The 17,112-nt window shown below is 40.9% G+C and overlaps 1 protein-coding gene across 1 annotated transcript in view; it reads right to left on the bottom strand.

Moving 5' to 3' along the window:
- ATRNL1 (attractin like 1) overlaps positions 1–17,112 on the bottom strand; it is a 695,100-nt gene that overhangs the window by 175,457 nt on the left and 502,531 nt on the right. The window lies entirely within an intron of this gene.

Below are 17,112 nucleotides of genomic sequence, written 5' to 3'. Positions count from 1 at the left end.
GGTATCATGCAGTCTCTTCACTGTCTGGATTCTGGAAGATAGCACTTAGAAGGGGTATTAAAAACAACCTAAGATTTTGAGAAGCTGCATAAGTAGCTGCTATTTTTGCTTTGATTGTGCTTTGTTCTGTTTGGGTTCAAAGCCAGTGCTTTCCCTCTGACTGAGAAGTGCATATACTGTATATATCTGATTGCCACGTAGCCATGCAGCTACTTACACATGTACTTACAAAGACACATTTTAATTGGCTTCTCAAACAACTCTAGTAAAGCAACCTTTTAGTTATGGGATATCTCCACCCATCTGCATGATCAGCAAGGACCTGATTGGGAGCTAGCAAAATTGCGTAGCCTTAATTTCTTTCTTTCCTTTGAGTGCTGAGCTTCAATACTTTGAACTGCCGGCTACTATTTGATCCAACCTCCAGGAAGAAAACGACTGTACACCTCCTATCCAGTGTGTGAAATTAATACTTTGTTCTCTTTGATTTGATCCATCTTGCATCCCACTTTTGAGTGATCAATAATCTGAAGCCTTTGTTCAAGATCCATAACTAGCCTAGTTCAGGCAGGATTTAGTTAATCCCCTCTGTATGCACACTCCACATGAGAATAAGACCACAGATCACATTGCTCCTCAGGTGCAATTATATTCTACTCTGCACCAGAATCCCAGACCTTAAGGTATTTCTGTTTTCTTCTGGTTGTACCACCTGTAGCCTGAGACAGATCTCGGCTGCCTTATACACTCAGGCCTGTTTCAGATGAGCACTTATCATGCCATCACCACATCTCATTTGCTGAATTTTACAAGAGTTTCAGATGTCACTGTCCCTCATTTATAATCCTCTCTTGTCTTTTCATTGCCATTTTTGTCCCTTACTGTAGAAAATCCATTAAGGAGCAACAGCAGGTCCTTGTAACTGCCAGCATGACAGCCCTCTTGTCTGCAACGCCTCTCAAACAGAAAAGGGACAGCTTTACATCCTTGTGTAATGCAGTTATCTGTTCCAGAGTCAGACTCCGGTTGTGGTTCAGGATTATCTATAAACTTGGTGAAGTTATGTCCTGAGGTGAGGTACTGTTCTCTAAGACCAAGGAGCTTCTCATTTTCTTCATTTTCTCCATAAGGACCTGTCCTTTTGGCAAAACTCTCCTTCTAAATCTATGTTTGGCCAAATTAGTTTTGGCTCCAAAGAAACACCCTCCTCATAACCCCCATCTCCGGGAGATAGGTAATCCCAGCCATGCCTTGCTTCAACTGTCTTCCATTTCTCCTCTTTTACCATCTATGTCCACCTCTGTGGTTGACTGTATTACTACAATTACAGTTTCACTGGTCATCTAAGCATCCCATTCCCAGTGCTGCTACTTCCCTAGCACTATCTTTCTGCTTCATGAGACATACTCTGCCTTTCCCTTTGTATACCTGCCTGTCTTTGCAAATTGTCAATTAGATATATTAATTACAGTGGTGCCCCGCATAGCGAAGGTTAATCCGTTCCGGATGAACCTTCGCTATGCGAAAACATCGCTGTACGGGGCAGGAAAAGCCTATTGGAATGCATTAAACTTAGTTTAATGTGTTCCAATAGGCGCCAAAACTTACCCCTCCAGAGATGTTTTTGCGGTCTGGCGGCCATTTTGGAGCCGCCGATCAGCTGTTCGGCGGCTCCAAAATGGCCGCCAGATGACCCGAAATGGCCCCCTGTCAGTGTTTTCGTGCCCTCCCCTTGCTTACCGAGGTCGCGAAAACGCTGACAAAAAACATTACATGAACAATGCTGTTTTAGACAAGTAATTTTTTCTTGGCAGTTTCTGGAAGCCAGCTTTTTCTCTAAACAAACTGGACACTCCTACATACATGTTTCCCACCACCACCTTCTGCTGGTGTGCCACTGAATTTCAACAATGTGTAGCAGTGATTTTGTGGGGTCCTTACAGAGTGATCGAGGGGTGTGGATTGGTCTGCTAAAGTTGCCAAAACAGATAAAAGTAGATTTAAAATACCCGATAAGATCCCTGCTTTTTCATCCACACTATACTTGATCTTAGCCAAAAGGCCGAGAAGAGATGAGATCCCATTTCCTTCTCTGTTCTCTTCTTCACACCTCTGTTGGTCCAAGGGACATGTGTAAATGAGAAATTTCAGCAAAAATGTCTGATGCAGCACTCCCTTTAGTCAACGCAACTGCTTTGAAAAGTGTTTGCTACTCTTGAATGAATACATGTCTGTTACTTCTGTACAGCATGTCCAATGCTTTGTGGTATGCCATAGGTGAAGCCTGCAACACTGTGTCCAATCCTGAACTAGACTTTCAAACCAACTGTGATGGATAGCTTCAGTGTCTGTCTTCTCACTGGCTCTTTAACCCAGCCCCAGTCCTGGAAAGCTGTATGTGGGGTGGGGGTGGGACTGAAGAATGAAAGGGTGTTGTGTGTGAGCATTTGACATTTGTTAAGGGCTTGGTTTTAGACAGTGGTGTGTTTTGAAGAGGGTGGAAGTGGTTGCAGTTAAGAAGGTACTGTATGAATTCACAAAATGTGAGAAATAGAAACTAGTATCTCGTAGTATTAAAGTTCAGAAGACATGTGTGTGTAGATACAAATGCAACCAAATAAGAAGCTATAAGTGATAGTTCAATTCCATATGGTTGATGCTCCTATTTAGGTGTTATAAATAAAAAGTTATATATTAAAGTTAACACCTATCTCTGCATAAACTAGGAACTCAGAAATCCTGCTCAAGTACCATATAAACCCTTAGAGTCATAACCTGTATCTCTGATGACAGTCTTCCATTTTCTTCATGAGATCTCTGTGGTGAATTATAAGCATGGAAATGGGGGAATAAGAAAGTGGTCACATCCAAAGACAAAGCTCAGGTGTGTTTGCCTGTGCCACAGCAAGCAGTGTTCCCCCCCCCTTGTCATACTGCATCAGGAGATCTATCAGTGATAGTTATAGTGGGACACTTCAAACAATATTTTGGTGTCATCGGGTAAAAAATAGGAGCACGGGGGAAGGACAATAACTTCTATATTTGGATTTCCCTCCTTTCTTTCTTTAATTAAAGAACACAGAATTGTTATACCATAGTCCTGAGAAAGTGGACTCAAAAGTCCATTCTGTCATATGCTACTGGTAATGTGGCACAATGGTAAATGCCTAGATATTATTCTTTAGTTTGACTTCATATCTATGGTAATGCTGATTTCCCCCCCTCAAAATGATTGCTAACTCCTGCTGCTCATTAAAGCTGTCAATCCCCCCCTCCCGCTTCATCTGGCTCATAATTGAAATTCTTATTTTAAGAGTGTCATTTTAACGTTATTGCTAGCTATGGAACGTCTTGTGAAGATTGCAACATTAGAGTTAATTTGGCTTTACATCTCTGTTAATGGATACTGTCTGAAATATAATAAACTGTGGGTACCCAGACCTCAGCCAAAATAAGTCAAGGTTACTTTCCCAATTATTGCAGTTTGTGAGACAGCAGCAGAGAACTGGATATCATTTCTCATGCATCTCAGATTTCAGACTGCTTAGAATGTCTTTTTTATATTGGCAAATGTTGATTCTCTAACACAACATGACACGGCCTTTCTATGTGATCATTAATTAACGTCGCTACTTTTTCCAGCTCACAGAAGTTGCACGAAAGAAATCAGAACAGAGCACTTATAGGAATATAATGAATGAGTATATTTTAAAATATATACATCAAGTACAATTTCAAATCTCCAAAGAATAATATACCCATGGTGGAGGCCCCACTGAGAGTGATATGTACAGCTGCAGTACCACAAACAATGACTTCTAGCAATGCTCTGCAGCACTCAAAGGGATCAAACCTATCTGATTATGTGGAATGATACCTTCAACATTACATTTTCTTTCAATTTGTGCCAAGGTAGTTCTGGGTCAATATGGCTTAGGAGCCATATATGACCTTTTCTCACTTCTCTCTTCTCCAAAGGCCTGTTTTCTACAAATCTATACAGTGGTGTAACATTTCTGTGCTATGCTGCTATGTGATATCAGCTGCTCCTTGTTCTGTGGCAGGGAAGCTATATTAGTTAGCTCACAAAACAATAACAGGACATCAGGACTATGAGTCTGCACACAAATATTGCTTATGTACAATGATGAAGCAGTTTCCTCAATTGCTTTGCATGATTCTGGGAAAGAGAACAATTGCTCCTACCCTGTACCCCCATCCACCCCAAAGAGAAAAGAAAAACAACTTGAAAGGACAGTGTGCTTTGTTTCTTTTTATGGAAACAAATTACATTAAGAGATTGTACATGTGTATGAACTGTTGAGCAATCAAAATGAGATTCTCATCATTGAGCATGCTTTGTGCCAGAAACACCTAAGCACATTGCAACATTCTTTTTTCAGTTAAAGGTGTTCCTTTTTGTATTGCAGCAATTCACAGGAGCATTGTAATTCCTGATCTGACGGTCCTGTCTTCCCAGCTTAAGGAAAACCACAAGGGAGAGACCAGATTCAGGTTGGTTGTCTCTGACATAAATTGTCTTTGCAGCAAAGGTGGAATAAATCACAGAAGATAAACATTGCTCTGGGGCAGAACAATTTCTTTCACACATCAGAGACACTGTGGATATTCTGTAAATCAGTAACTTTTGCATTAACATGCAAAAATGCTTTTTGAAAGCACTTTAGAAGAATGATAATTTCAATGTTTGACACAAGAAATACAACAAAGGCAGTACAGGTAGAAGAAAATGAAAAGAACTGTCTGCCTTTAGAGAGGGCATAAGACAAAACAAGGCATGGAGCAATATTGTCTGCCATTATCTAGGTTGCTTTCATGTATTCATGGTTAACAAAAGCTGGCATTGTGGTGTAATTATCTCAGCAGCAGATGTATGCCTGTACCTTACCTGAAATATGCCAAGGTTACTCACCCAATTACCACTGCAGTTTTCAGTTATTCAAATACGGTTTCACTCTTGAATTTATTTCCCCTCTTCTGCTTAAACAGTGTTCTTAATGAACAAACAGTTAAAGCAAAGTTGCACTTTAATTTGACCTTCTTTTAAGCTCACTTTGCATATGAACAAGTGCATAGGGATAAAGTGAGTTAAGAGGTTATTGACCTTTGTTACTATATCTGAGGAATAGAAAGCAATATTCATTCTAATACTTAGATTTAAGCTTGTCATATAGATAACATGGAGGCAAGAGAGTTTTCTTCATATTTCCAAATATCAGCTTCTCGATGTTAACAACATATTATAGCTAGAATTTTGAATTATACTTCTAAATTGAGGGTCAGAGCTATTAAGAGGGAAATATAGCTTCATATTATATTTATATAGCTGCTAGGAATAGGCACAACTAGCAAAATGGATAGCAAAATGAGAAAGAGTATTGGGAATTCAGTTTCCCATTGTGTTTCCTAGAAAAAAGCCAGGCTGTATACCCTTGGCCAAACTACACTGACCCAGAGGGCTCCCAGAAAACAGGACTAGTAAATTGCTTCTGAGTACTCTCTACCTAGAAAACCTTGAAAGGGGTTTGATTCCACCATAAGCTGGAATCCAGGTGTGGACTTGGTGGGCAGCAGGGCACATTTCTAATGGTCAGGAATGTGTCCTGCCCCACCCTCTAAGTCCATACTCAATAAAGACAAACAGATTGGTGCCTGATACAGCCTGTAATCTTTGGGGGGCATTCTTGTCCAAGTCCATACCCCTATATACCGTATGTGCTTCCATATTTTTGAGTAAAATATCATGCTTGCACATGGGAAAATGCAGATAGTTATGACTTGGGGTGGAGGGCTGCAGAGTTAATCTGCTCCCTTTCAGCTCCGGGGGGGGGGGGGAATCAAGACAAGCAGGAGAAGCTGATGCAGTGAATCTTTCAACTCTCATTTTCTCCCATTGGAGTAAATAACTTGAAGGTGGCCATATGAAGTTCCACTGTTTCTTTGCTTTATCTTTCCATTTCATTGAGGATGTATTTCATTGAGAGCATTATCCCATCTCAGTGTTTTACTTAGCGATGGACAAGCTTCTCTGAGCCCCATTCAGAATGGAACTAGCAGTTTCAAGTAACAGTGACAGGAAGTAGTTATATTTTATCATAATTGCCAGCTTCCATGTGTGGCAAGATTTCTTCCACTTCATTAGCTACAATGATGGGAAAAGATATATTTTTTTTATTCCAGAAGAAATGATCTCATAGACTACTCTTCCCACCAAGTCTTGGTTCTGAGGACCGCCCCTTGGACCTAGCATTCAATAAAAGGAGGTAGCGCTGTAGAGAGAGAAAACTCCCCCCTGATTCAGGAAGCATGGCAGCTGCTTCCTTTTGTCTCACAGTGGTGCACACTGGATGTTTCAGGCTTCTTGTTCAGGCATTGGGGGTTAAAATGGAGGTTGACACTTGTGCAACTGCAGCTGCCTCTTGTTTCTTTCCTGACAGTGCACACTGAAGGTTTCGGGTCGACCTCGCAACACCATTTTTTATATCAGGCATTCACAAAGCTATGCTTTACACAGGTGTTGTTAACACAGGACTTAAATCATGAATTGGCATTTAATAAATATTAACATGTGGCATGATTTGCAAGAAGGCTCCAAGATACATGTGTGCAGGACAAGAAACAGCCTTGGAGTTATGACCAATGCTGAAATCACAAAATTGACTGGGGGATAGGTTTCGGGCTGCTTGTCCCAAGGACCAAAATTGCTAGTTGCAGCTCTGAGCTACAGCATTTGGAATTGTGCTTTAAAGTGGATCAGTAGACTCCACAGCACAAAAACAGTTCCAGCCACTGCTAAAACTTGGCCATGCCGGTTCAAGACTAAATCCAGGGGCCCACCCACACTATGAACTTGGGTTTTCAAAGACATGAAACTCCATTCACAGGCTGAATCCCTATCCCTGATCGTCATTTTAACTGAGCTGCAGCAGCTTTGTCCTGTCTGGATTAAGCTTTGAGTTTCATTCAGTGGTCTCTATAGGTTGCAGATGGATGACTAAGTAGTATACTGACTTTTTCATTTGGGAATCTATTATGATTAATGGGGAATATCTCTCTGCATGTGTTGTGCATTATTTACCACTGCATTTTGATATGTTAACTTTAAGCAATTCTTGATAAGACAGGATTCCAATAAACATGTTTTCAAAACTTCTGTCTTAAGACAAAAGACAAAATAATAAGTTTGTACTAACTAAAATGAAGAAAACAAGGAATAAGCAATATTCAGTTCATTCACTCTGGTGCTTTTAGACATGCACAGTGTTATAGTCTTGTAAAGTTTACATACAGATAAAATATATTTTACAGCTTCTGTAAAATGCAACAACTATTTACTGTTACAATCAAAACATGCACATTCAAATATATTAATTAATACATTATACACTTACTATGTCAACATATGACAACTCACCCACATATAATCAATCAACTAAACTTTATGTTATATGCATGCTCATGAAGCATGAAATCATGTTCAGTGAAAAATACTCTATTTCCATTTCAGTAGCTTCTATAGTGCTCAGATTATGGAAGGCGCACTCAAGACATCAATATAATTTTGAAATATAAAAATATTAAACACCATATATACAGAGAGCAATTTTACTGAATGCAGAAACTACAATGTACAGAGGTGACCTTGAGTTTTAAAGTCTATGCCAATGGAAAGCAAGCACTAACTGGTTTTACCAAGTTGACAAGGCTTCCCTTATAAAAGCTAGTGGCTTACTTCATCTCTACTGACTGAGGATTTGCTTAATATATTGTACTTAAAAGAGCTCATCACCAGAAGAAGAAATGCCCGCAGCAACTATGATGGTATAAAATAGTTCCAGTCTGCACCAGTGGAGAGGGACTACCCACACTGATGAAATTATGTATCATTAAGGTACTCATGGGTAAGACTATAGAAGACTATACTGTTATGAAACAATTCAGGTTCCCTAAATCTAACACTCTTAGATTAATTTGACACTTGTACTCCTCCTAGGAGGAATAAACCCAAGGCTTGCATTTATTCATATGTCTATATAGCCTTTCTCTCTTTAACTTTCATCATCACTCACTGTGTATCGTATTGACTTCAGATGAGTTCCTGCCTTCAGGTAACCATAGGTGCTCTGTTTTGAGCACTCATGCCTTCCACTCCGCCCAGTGAAGCATTGGCCCAACTAACAATTCTGAGGGCAAGTAAAAGATGGTGAAGGTGCTTCCACCTTGTTAGCTCCAAAGACTGCGCGTTAGAACATCTTCAAAAGACCACTGCAATTTGCAGAACCAGACAGAGTGAGAAACAAGGTAGACCACTTTTGAAAAGAAGAGAAAATATGCATCAGAACATACATAGATACTAAAGCACATTCCTAGTTCATTTTGCTTTACATCTGCAGCTCCCCAAGCACAAATGCAGTGATTAAGACAGGAGTCAACAAAATAACCGTATTCTACACTCCGATTTTCAGAATGAATGATCACACACTGGGACCCCCCTTTTTCTCAGTCCTCCATCACTTGCCATCTAGACCACTCCTGCTCCTAAATGAGAGAAGAGAGACTGGGGATTTTGTTTCATTTTGTTTTCCCTTCAAAGACAAGATGGAGAATATCACAAGAAAGGCATGGATTATAAAATTTTATTTTGCAACAAAGGCGTTGCTAAATTTTTGGTTTTTGCAAAAAGCAATGACTAATTTCACCTAAAAAATTTTCAGAGAGTCACTTGTGGAATTTTGGACATTATTTTCCAATTTTCTATTTTACAATATATATTTTTAAACAATCAAACTGAAGTAACAACATGTAGGCAATGCTTCAGCTTCCATACATGTATTTAAATATAAAATCAGGGAACTGAAGCAAAATATAAGTTTGCATTTGATGTCAATAAACCAGGTGCAGAATCATGTTATTGTAGGACAAATAAATTTGAAAATAAATTGTGCAAACCTCTCAAATATACAGGAAACAAAATTGCTTAGCTTTTCTTTGTGTACAGTGTATGAAGAGGTAGAATGGTTTCTGGAGGTGTCAGTCCTCTGAAGCAAGTGCTATTCTTCAATGAAATAACTACAGAGTATCTCTTCAGAAAATAATATTCTTCACCAAGGCATCACAAAATGTTTTTCCCCCTTTTCAGAAAGAACCTGGCATTAGTTAAGGAAAAAAGAAAGGTCTTGAAGCAATATCTCAAATGAAGAGATTCTATAGCCTGAGAGAGAAAACGTTTTCCAGATAAATGAGGCAGCCTGAATGGAAGAACAATTTCTAGCTACACATGGTTATGACAAGTTAGAGAAAAACATTCTGGATGAAGAGAAGGGGGAGTAAGGCAGGGTGATATTGTGTGTTCTGAGGTCAAAGTGCAGGAGAAATCAGGGGACAAACAGAAAGGTAGAAAAGCAATTTGGAATTAGATTTGGAGAAGGAAAAAAGCTAGAAAAATGAGAGGAAATGGGCTGATAAGATCTCCTATTTCCTGGGGCAGGAAAGGCATATAGCCACACATTTATGGTGACTAAATACAGAGTTAGTAGTTGAAATGAGAGACAGAACTGCAGAAAGTATAAAATGGTAACAGGATTTCAGTGGCTAGACACTGAACAGTAGAGCAGCTGCAGAAAACACTGAAAACAGTTTAATGATAGCAGAATTGAGGAGAAGATAAAATACTGTATAAGCAGGTGCACACTTTCAAAAGGTTAAGAAGCTGCACAGCAGTATGTTAGCATATTTTGTGGGCATACCAAACAACTATGACTCAAAGGCTGAACTCTCTTGCTTAATGTATTAAGTTGCACTAGAACAGGTCTAGATAATTGTTTTGGAATGAAAACACCTAACCCTTACAGAATAGTCAAGGGCAGCCCAGGCTGTTCTGCTGCCTGTTTATACCCCCCACCCCTGGTGAGGGCTCCCTGCATCACAACCAGAATGGCATTTTCATTTCATGAAAACATGCAGTCTTGAATTTGGGAACCACAAGTGAGTTCCTGAGGCTAAAGATGGAATTTTATGAATAATTTTCAGTCCTATTAATTCGCTGCCTGCCACCTGCAAGCTGAACTATGGGAGTAAAAGCCCTCAGACTAGGAGGCAGAGCAGCCACCTACCTCCATGTAATTCCTACACTGCTGCCTTTTTACATTGGTTAGAAGAATACCTTGCCCACCCACTGAACTGTGGGAAATGAAAGATTCCCTGAGACTCACAAAGGGGCATGGGAGAATGAGTTCCAACATAGGGAAGAGCCATACTTTCTAACTAGTGGAGGGAAAAGAAGGCACAGGAACAGCATGAAGGGGAAGGGGCTAGTCTACATGCTGCTAATTTTAAGACTTCTGCTCTCATTATTTTGGCCTGGGGGGGGGTTACTCACTATATGATGAGAGTAGAAATCTTTAAATTATGAAAATCCACTCTGAGCAAAGGTTGCATCTATGGCCACACATTTTCTAGACAAATATATTCTCAGGAATGAATGTGCCATATGGCTTGGAGAAGATTCATAGTCCTGTGTAGGGGTTATCCAGCTATAGCTGAAATGTTTGTATTCAGAATTCACAAACGTTTGAGAGATGAGAGAATTGCATTAATTTCTTGGTTGCTTCAGAGAAACTGTCAGGCCTCATGTCAAGCCATGTATTCAAGCTAGGTTCAGAAAAGGAAGAAGAACTAGATATTATACTGTAAATGCAGGCTGGCTTTAACAATTTCCCAATCATTTCAGAAGAAAATCAGCTTGTGCATTATAAACTTTAGCAAAGCCTTTGATTGTATGAATTCTGAAAAGCTATGGATAGTTTTCAAAGAAATGGCGGCGCCACATTTAATTATCCTGATGTATAAGCTAAACTTTGGACAAGAGGCTGCTGTTAGAACAGACTTTCGAGAAACAGATAGATTTCCAATTGGCAAAGATGCCAGACAAGGATGTATTTTATCTCCCTGTCTCTTCAGCTAGTATGCAGAACATATACAGAAAGCTAGATTAGATTCAGATGAAGGAAGGGGAGTGAAAATTGAAGACACCTGAGCATGGCAGTTAATTTTAGGACCTTTTGCAGGTAATTAATTCACAGGGTGGCTGTAACTCTGAAATGACAGCACATCACAATAACATTGACCCATGGCCTCACTGGCAGCAGGAAGACAGACTCTGAAAAGTCTTGAAGAGATTTTAAAGATAGTTCTAGAAAGCCATCATAGTATTGCTCAGAAAAATGTTCTGCGAACTAGCCATTTTTCAGGGCTCAGTACCTTAATTGGGACTTCCAAATGTTACATTTTTGAAGAACCACTGTGGATGCATTTTGACTCCAGCACAGTTGCTTAGAACAGTGGTTCTTAACGTGGGTGATAATGCCCCCCAGGGGGCCATTTCATTTTTCAGGGGGGCGGTAGAATGAAAAGGGGCGGCGTGGGGGCGCTGGAGCAGAAGGGGGGCGGTAGGGGGGCGCTAGAGCAAGCCAAACCTGTTAAGATGGCTGCAGCCTTTTTACAGTGTGCATGAATATATATTTTCCACCAATCTTAATTTAGTTTCAAAGTTTTCATCTTGAAATTTTTAGTTCCTGTATTGTGGTTTGTTTTTATGCCCTTTTTATATTTCTTTTGCATCTTAAAATTCGCTTGCAACTAAATCATTAAATGTTACTTTTTTGGGGCCATTCATTTTCTTGGAATTGAATTTTGTTTTCAGGGGTCATTGGATTTAAGTGTAATAAATAAATAAATAAATAAATAAATAAATAAATAAATAAATAAATAAATAAATAAATAAATAAATAAATAAATAAATAAATAAATAAATAAATAAATAAATAGAAAGAAAGAAAGAAAGAAAGAAAGAAAGAAAGAAAGAAAGAAAGAAAGAAAGAAAGAAAGAAAGAAAGAAATATATCATCACCACGGGGAGGGGGGCGATGATAACTTCCTCAATGGCTCAAGGGGGCGTTTCTTTCAAAAAGGTGAAGAACCACTGGCTTAGAATACAGTTCCTGGCTTGTAAGCACTATAGCAGATAAGACGGAGGATGAGGACTGTGTCCAGATCATAGAAAGAGACGGAGCTAGTTCTGTGTCACACTCTGTTCTTTAATGGCAGAAAAGTATTCTTCAGTTTTTCTGCTCCATTCTCAGGGTCCTTTAGAGTGTCATTTGATGATGCTTTTGAGCCTTCCTGACATTCCAGGGTAACCAAGAGTGCTGCATTTGTTTTGTTCTTTTTCTTTCTGGTACACACATATTCATTGTACAGTACTGCAGTTCTCCTGGTCTCCCAATGTGTCCTGATCTATGAATGGGATTCTTTCATAACATCTTCCCTTGGACTTTAAACAAAGATGGGAAGGAGATTTTAACTGAAATAAAGGAGGCCAGGAGGAGATTGCCAGCTGCCACTGAGATGTCTGCACAATGAAACACAAGATACAAACACACTCACCTCAAAAGAAAAGTATGCACTCAAACCATGAATCTTAACATAGGAACATTTCTTCAAAATTTCTGCTGTTTGAAATTTCAAAAGACATTTTTGTTCCTACCAAATTAGATGGAAATTGGAATGGTCAACATTCTCCTAGGAGGAATTTTCAGCACAGGACTAGTGCAGCCTCCTCTCACTTAATCCTACTGAAGAGCCAACCTAATACACTAGGTGCCACAAGGCGCCGGCCAGCTGCCAGACTAATGCAACTGCAAACAGTAATGCAGGTCAGTATGAACTTTGCCCAGCCTTGTACTGCCAACATGAAATAGGCAGACAATCACTGGGTCTGGACAACCGTTTCCATTTTTAAAAAATGCTTGCATGTGCTGTATCACAAGGGCTCTGAACTTACTAACGGTGACACATGTCCCACTTTATCTTTTTCCTTGTTCAATTAAGCTTTGCAGGACCAACAGCTTCTTGCCTTTCTAGCAAATCTGACCATCGGATCCCAAACTCTGGGAATTTGGGAAAGATCCATTCCCTTTCAGAGCATTTACAACCTGCACAAATGAGGCCATCACCTTTTATTTATTTATTTATTTTATTTATTTATTTGATTTATACCCTACTAATCTGGTCTAAAAGACCACTCTAGGCGGCCTTTCTACTTGAATAGGAGGCTCTAGGCCAAGCACCTTGTCATTTCCTAGCAAGAGATTAGAGGGAAAAGATTCCTTCTCAGGCTCACTCCTTGTCCCTAAAATAGCCAACTGGCTTGTGAGGGAAAGTCCAAGCTATGGCCATATGACACAACAGCCCAGAATATTGCTGCTACACAAATAAGGGAGCAAAAAGAAGCTACAGTGGTGCCTTGCAAGACAAATGTAATTCGTTCCGCGAGAAGCACTGTCTTGCGAAAAAATTGACTTGTGAAAAGCAGTTTCCCATAGGAATGCACTGCAACGCATTCCTATGGGAACCTTGCAAGACGAATGAATTTTTTTTCATCTTGCGAAGCATCGGTCTCGGGGGGGGGGAAACACCATTTTGCGAAGCATGGCCATAGAAGAAGCCATCTTGCGAAGCACCATAGCGATCGCAAAAAACAATCGTCTTGCGGGTTTTTCGTCCCGCGAGGCATTTGTCTTGCGAGGCACCACTGTACTAAACAGGAGGCCAGGCCGGATGGGAATATCCTCTTTGCAAACCTACTGTACAATATTATTTCAATGGAGGATTGAAAGAGAAATACTCAGGAGTTTGATAGGTGATAAAATATTTATACTTTCTCAGTAACAGTTGTAGTTTTCAATAGTTATGGATGCACACAGTGTTGATTTAGTATAAATGCATCAAAGACATGCAGAGACCACATTTAAGATAGACCTCCATTTAGTGCATTAGAAAATGACTCAGTTCATGTCAACTAATTCAAAGATCATCCAGTTTAACTTTGATCCCAATCTCAATTCAGAATCCGAGGGTTTTTGCCTCCCACTGACCAGAACTGGGAAAAACTGGCTCTAATCTTTTTAAATACTCTGCCAGTATTAACTTAAACTTACAGGCCCCTTAGGAAGAAAAATAAATAGTTGAGGAAAGTTTTACACTATGAGCTTTTAATTTTTTTTAGATTTTTCAATAACTTTTTTGTTTCTTGGCAGAGTGTTAAGAAATCTGCAAGCAAAATTGCCTCTTCTGAGGGAATCAAAGCTGCCAAGTTTCAGATGAATAGGTGGAGGGATTTTTGTACATGAACAGACTTTACAATGAGAGGGCTTTTTAAAAAAATAATCCCTTAGAGTTGTAGGATTCTTGTAGACCATTGTTCATAAGATGACAGGTAGAATATAGGTGGCCGAAAGTAAGAAATCTGGAAAGAGAAGGATATGTAGCATATAGAAAAAGATTCCAGAAATGTTTTACCTCTGTGTGGGGGAGCTGCCTTGCTGTTCCCTTATGATATTTTTTGTACAAAAGCAGCATACATCACAGAGGTAACTGTAACATGGCAGAGTAAGTGGAGGAGCTTGGGCATGACTAATGCTTTTGAAACAATGAACTGGGATGACATTGGAAGAAAGGCCATCCATGATCCCATCCCACCCTGTACCTTTACACCTAACAAATATCATGCTGTGCTTATAGCATCAGTGGCAATCTTTTGAGGGGAGAATTGGTGAGTGATAAGTGAATGAAGAAATATCCAGTTAGGCATCCTTCAGTCTCGAAAGACTATGGTGTCGTGCTCTGTATGGAGGACTTGGAACAGCGTCTAGTGTGGCTGAAGAGGCCAATTCGAGAGTGGCAATCTCTTCCACACTGAAGACAAATCCAATCTGTCCCCTGTCCAGCTCCCTGGTTTTGCTGCTTTTGTGACTTCCTCTTTGCCTCGGCCTGCTGGACAAGGGTCTCTTCAAATTGGGAGAGGCCGTGAAGCACTGCCTGCCTCCAGGCTGAATGGTCAGATGTCAGGGTTTCCCATCTGTTGAGGTCTATTCCTAAGGCCTTCAGATCCCGCTTGCAGATATCCTTGTATCGCAGCTGTGGTCTCCCTCTGGGGCGATTTCCCTGCACTAATTCTCCATACAGGAGATCCTTTGGAATCCGACCATCAGCTATTCTCACGACGTGCCCAAGCCAACGTAGACGTCGCTGTTTCAGTAATGTATACATGCTGAATATTCCAGCTCGTTCTAGGACTACTCTGTTTGGAACTTTGTCCTGCCAGGTGATGCCAAAAATCCGTCGGAGGCAACGCATGTGGAAGGTGTTCAGCTTCCTCTCCTGACGTGCACAAAGGGTCCAGGACTCACTGCAGTACAGGAGTGTGCTCAGGACACAGGCTCTATAGACCTGGATCTTGGTATGTGTCGTCAGCTTCTTATTGAGCCATACTCTCTTTGTGAGTCTAGAGAACATGGTAGCTGCTTTCCCAATGCGTTTATCCAGCTCGACATCCAGGGAGAGGGTGTCAGAGATGGTTGAGCCAAGGTACACAAAGTCATGAACAACCTCCAATTCTTGTGTGGAGATGGTAATAGAAGGAGGTGAGTCCACGCCCTGGCCCATGACTTGTGTTTTCTTCAGGCTGATTGTTAGTCCAAAGTCCTGACAGGCCTTACTGAAACGATTCATGAGTTGTTGGAGGTCTTCAGCAGAGTGAGCAACAATGGCTGCATCATCTGCAAAGAGGAAGTCCCGCATGCATTTCAGTTGGACTTTGGTCTTTGCTCTCAATCTGGAGAGATTAAAGAGCTTTCCGTCTGATCTAGTCCGGAGATAGACACCTTCTGTTGCAGTTCCAAAGGCATGCCTCAGCATGACAGCAAAAAAGATTCCAAAAAGGGTTGGTGCGAGGACACAGCCCTGTTTCACTCCACTTCGGATGTCAAAGGGATGTGATGTTGAGCCGTCAAAAACTACAGTGCCTTTCATTCCGTCATGGAAGGATCTGATGATGTTAAGGAGACGAGGTGGGCATCCAATCTTGGGAAGTATTTTAAAAAGGCCATCCCTGCTAACCAAGTCAAATGCTTTTGTAAAGTCTATGAAGGCCACTAAGAGTGGCTGTTGTTGTTCCCTGCATTTCTCCTGCAACTGTCTGAGGGAGAATACCATGTCAGTGGTGGATCTATTAGCTCGGAATCCACACTGTGATTCTGGATAGACTCTGTCTACAAGCATCTGGAGCCTCTTCAGCACCACACGGGCAAGCAGCTTCCCTACAACGCTAAGAAGAGAGATGCCACGGTAGTTATTGCAGTCGCCCCTGTCTCCTTTGTTCTTGTACAATGTGACGATGTTTGCATCCTTCATGTCCTGTGGTACTCCACCTTCCCTCCAGCAGAGGCAAAAGATTTCATACAGTTCGGTGGTGATGATCTCCTTACCACATTTCAGCACTTCAACAGGGATGTTGTCCCTTCCAGGTGCCTTGCCGGGGGTGACGGAATCCAAGGCCGCAGTTATTTCTGCTAGGGTTGGTTCGCTGTCCAGCTCTTCCAAGACAGGCAGACACTCAATGTTATTTAATGCTTCTTCGGTTACTACATTCTCTCTGGAATATAGCTCAGAGTAGTGCTGCACCCAGCGTTCCATCTGCTGTGCTTGGTCCTGGATGATCACACCTGTAGCAGACTTCAAGGGAGCAGATTTCTTCTGTAGTGGACCTAAGGCCTGCTTGATACCATCATACATTCCTTTGATGTTACCTGTGTCCGCTGCTATCTGTATCTGAGAGCAGAGCTGAAGCCAATAATCATTGGAGCATCTCCTGGCAGCCTGTTGGACTTGGCTACGAGCAGCTCGAAGAGCTTGCAGGTTGTACTCGCTAGGACAGGTTTTGTATGCTGTTAGAGCTCTTCTCTTATCCTCGATGGCTGGCATTAACTCCTCCGAATGGGCTTCGAACCAGTCAGCCATCTTTCTGGTCTTCTTGCCAAAGGTGGACAAGGCGGTGTTATACACAGCGGTCTTGAAGTGTTCCCATCGTTCAGGTGCATTTACATTAGCTGGACCTGGAAGGGTTTCCTCAAGTGCTTGGGCAAATTCCTTCACTTTTCTTTGATCGCGAGTCTTGCTGATGTCAATATGTGGTCTTCCTTCCTTTTTCGTGTGATACAATTTCTTTGTTCGCAGTTTTACTCTACTACACAC

The sequence above is a fragment of the Pogona vitticeps genome, chromosome 3, assembly GCF_051106095.1.
Source record: "Pogona vitticeps strain Pit_001003342236 chromosome 3, PviZW2.1, whole genome shotgun sequence".
NCBI lineage: Eukaryota > Metazoa > Chordata > Lepidosauria > Squamata > Agamidae > Pogona > Pogona vitticeps.
The sequence above is the reverse complement of the archived record's forward strand: the minus strand, read 5'-3'. Positions and strand labels throughout refer to the sequence as shown.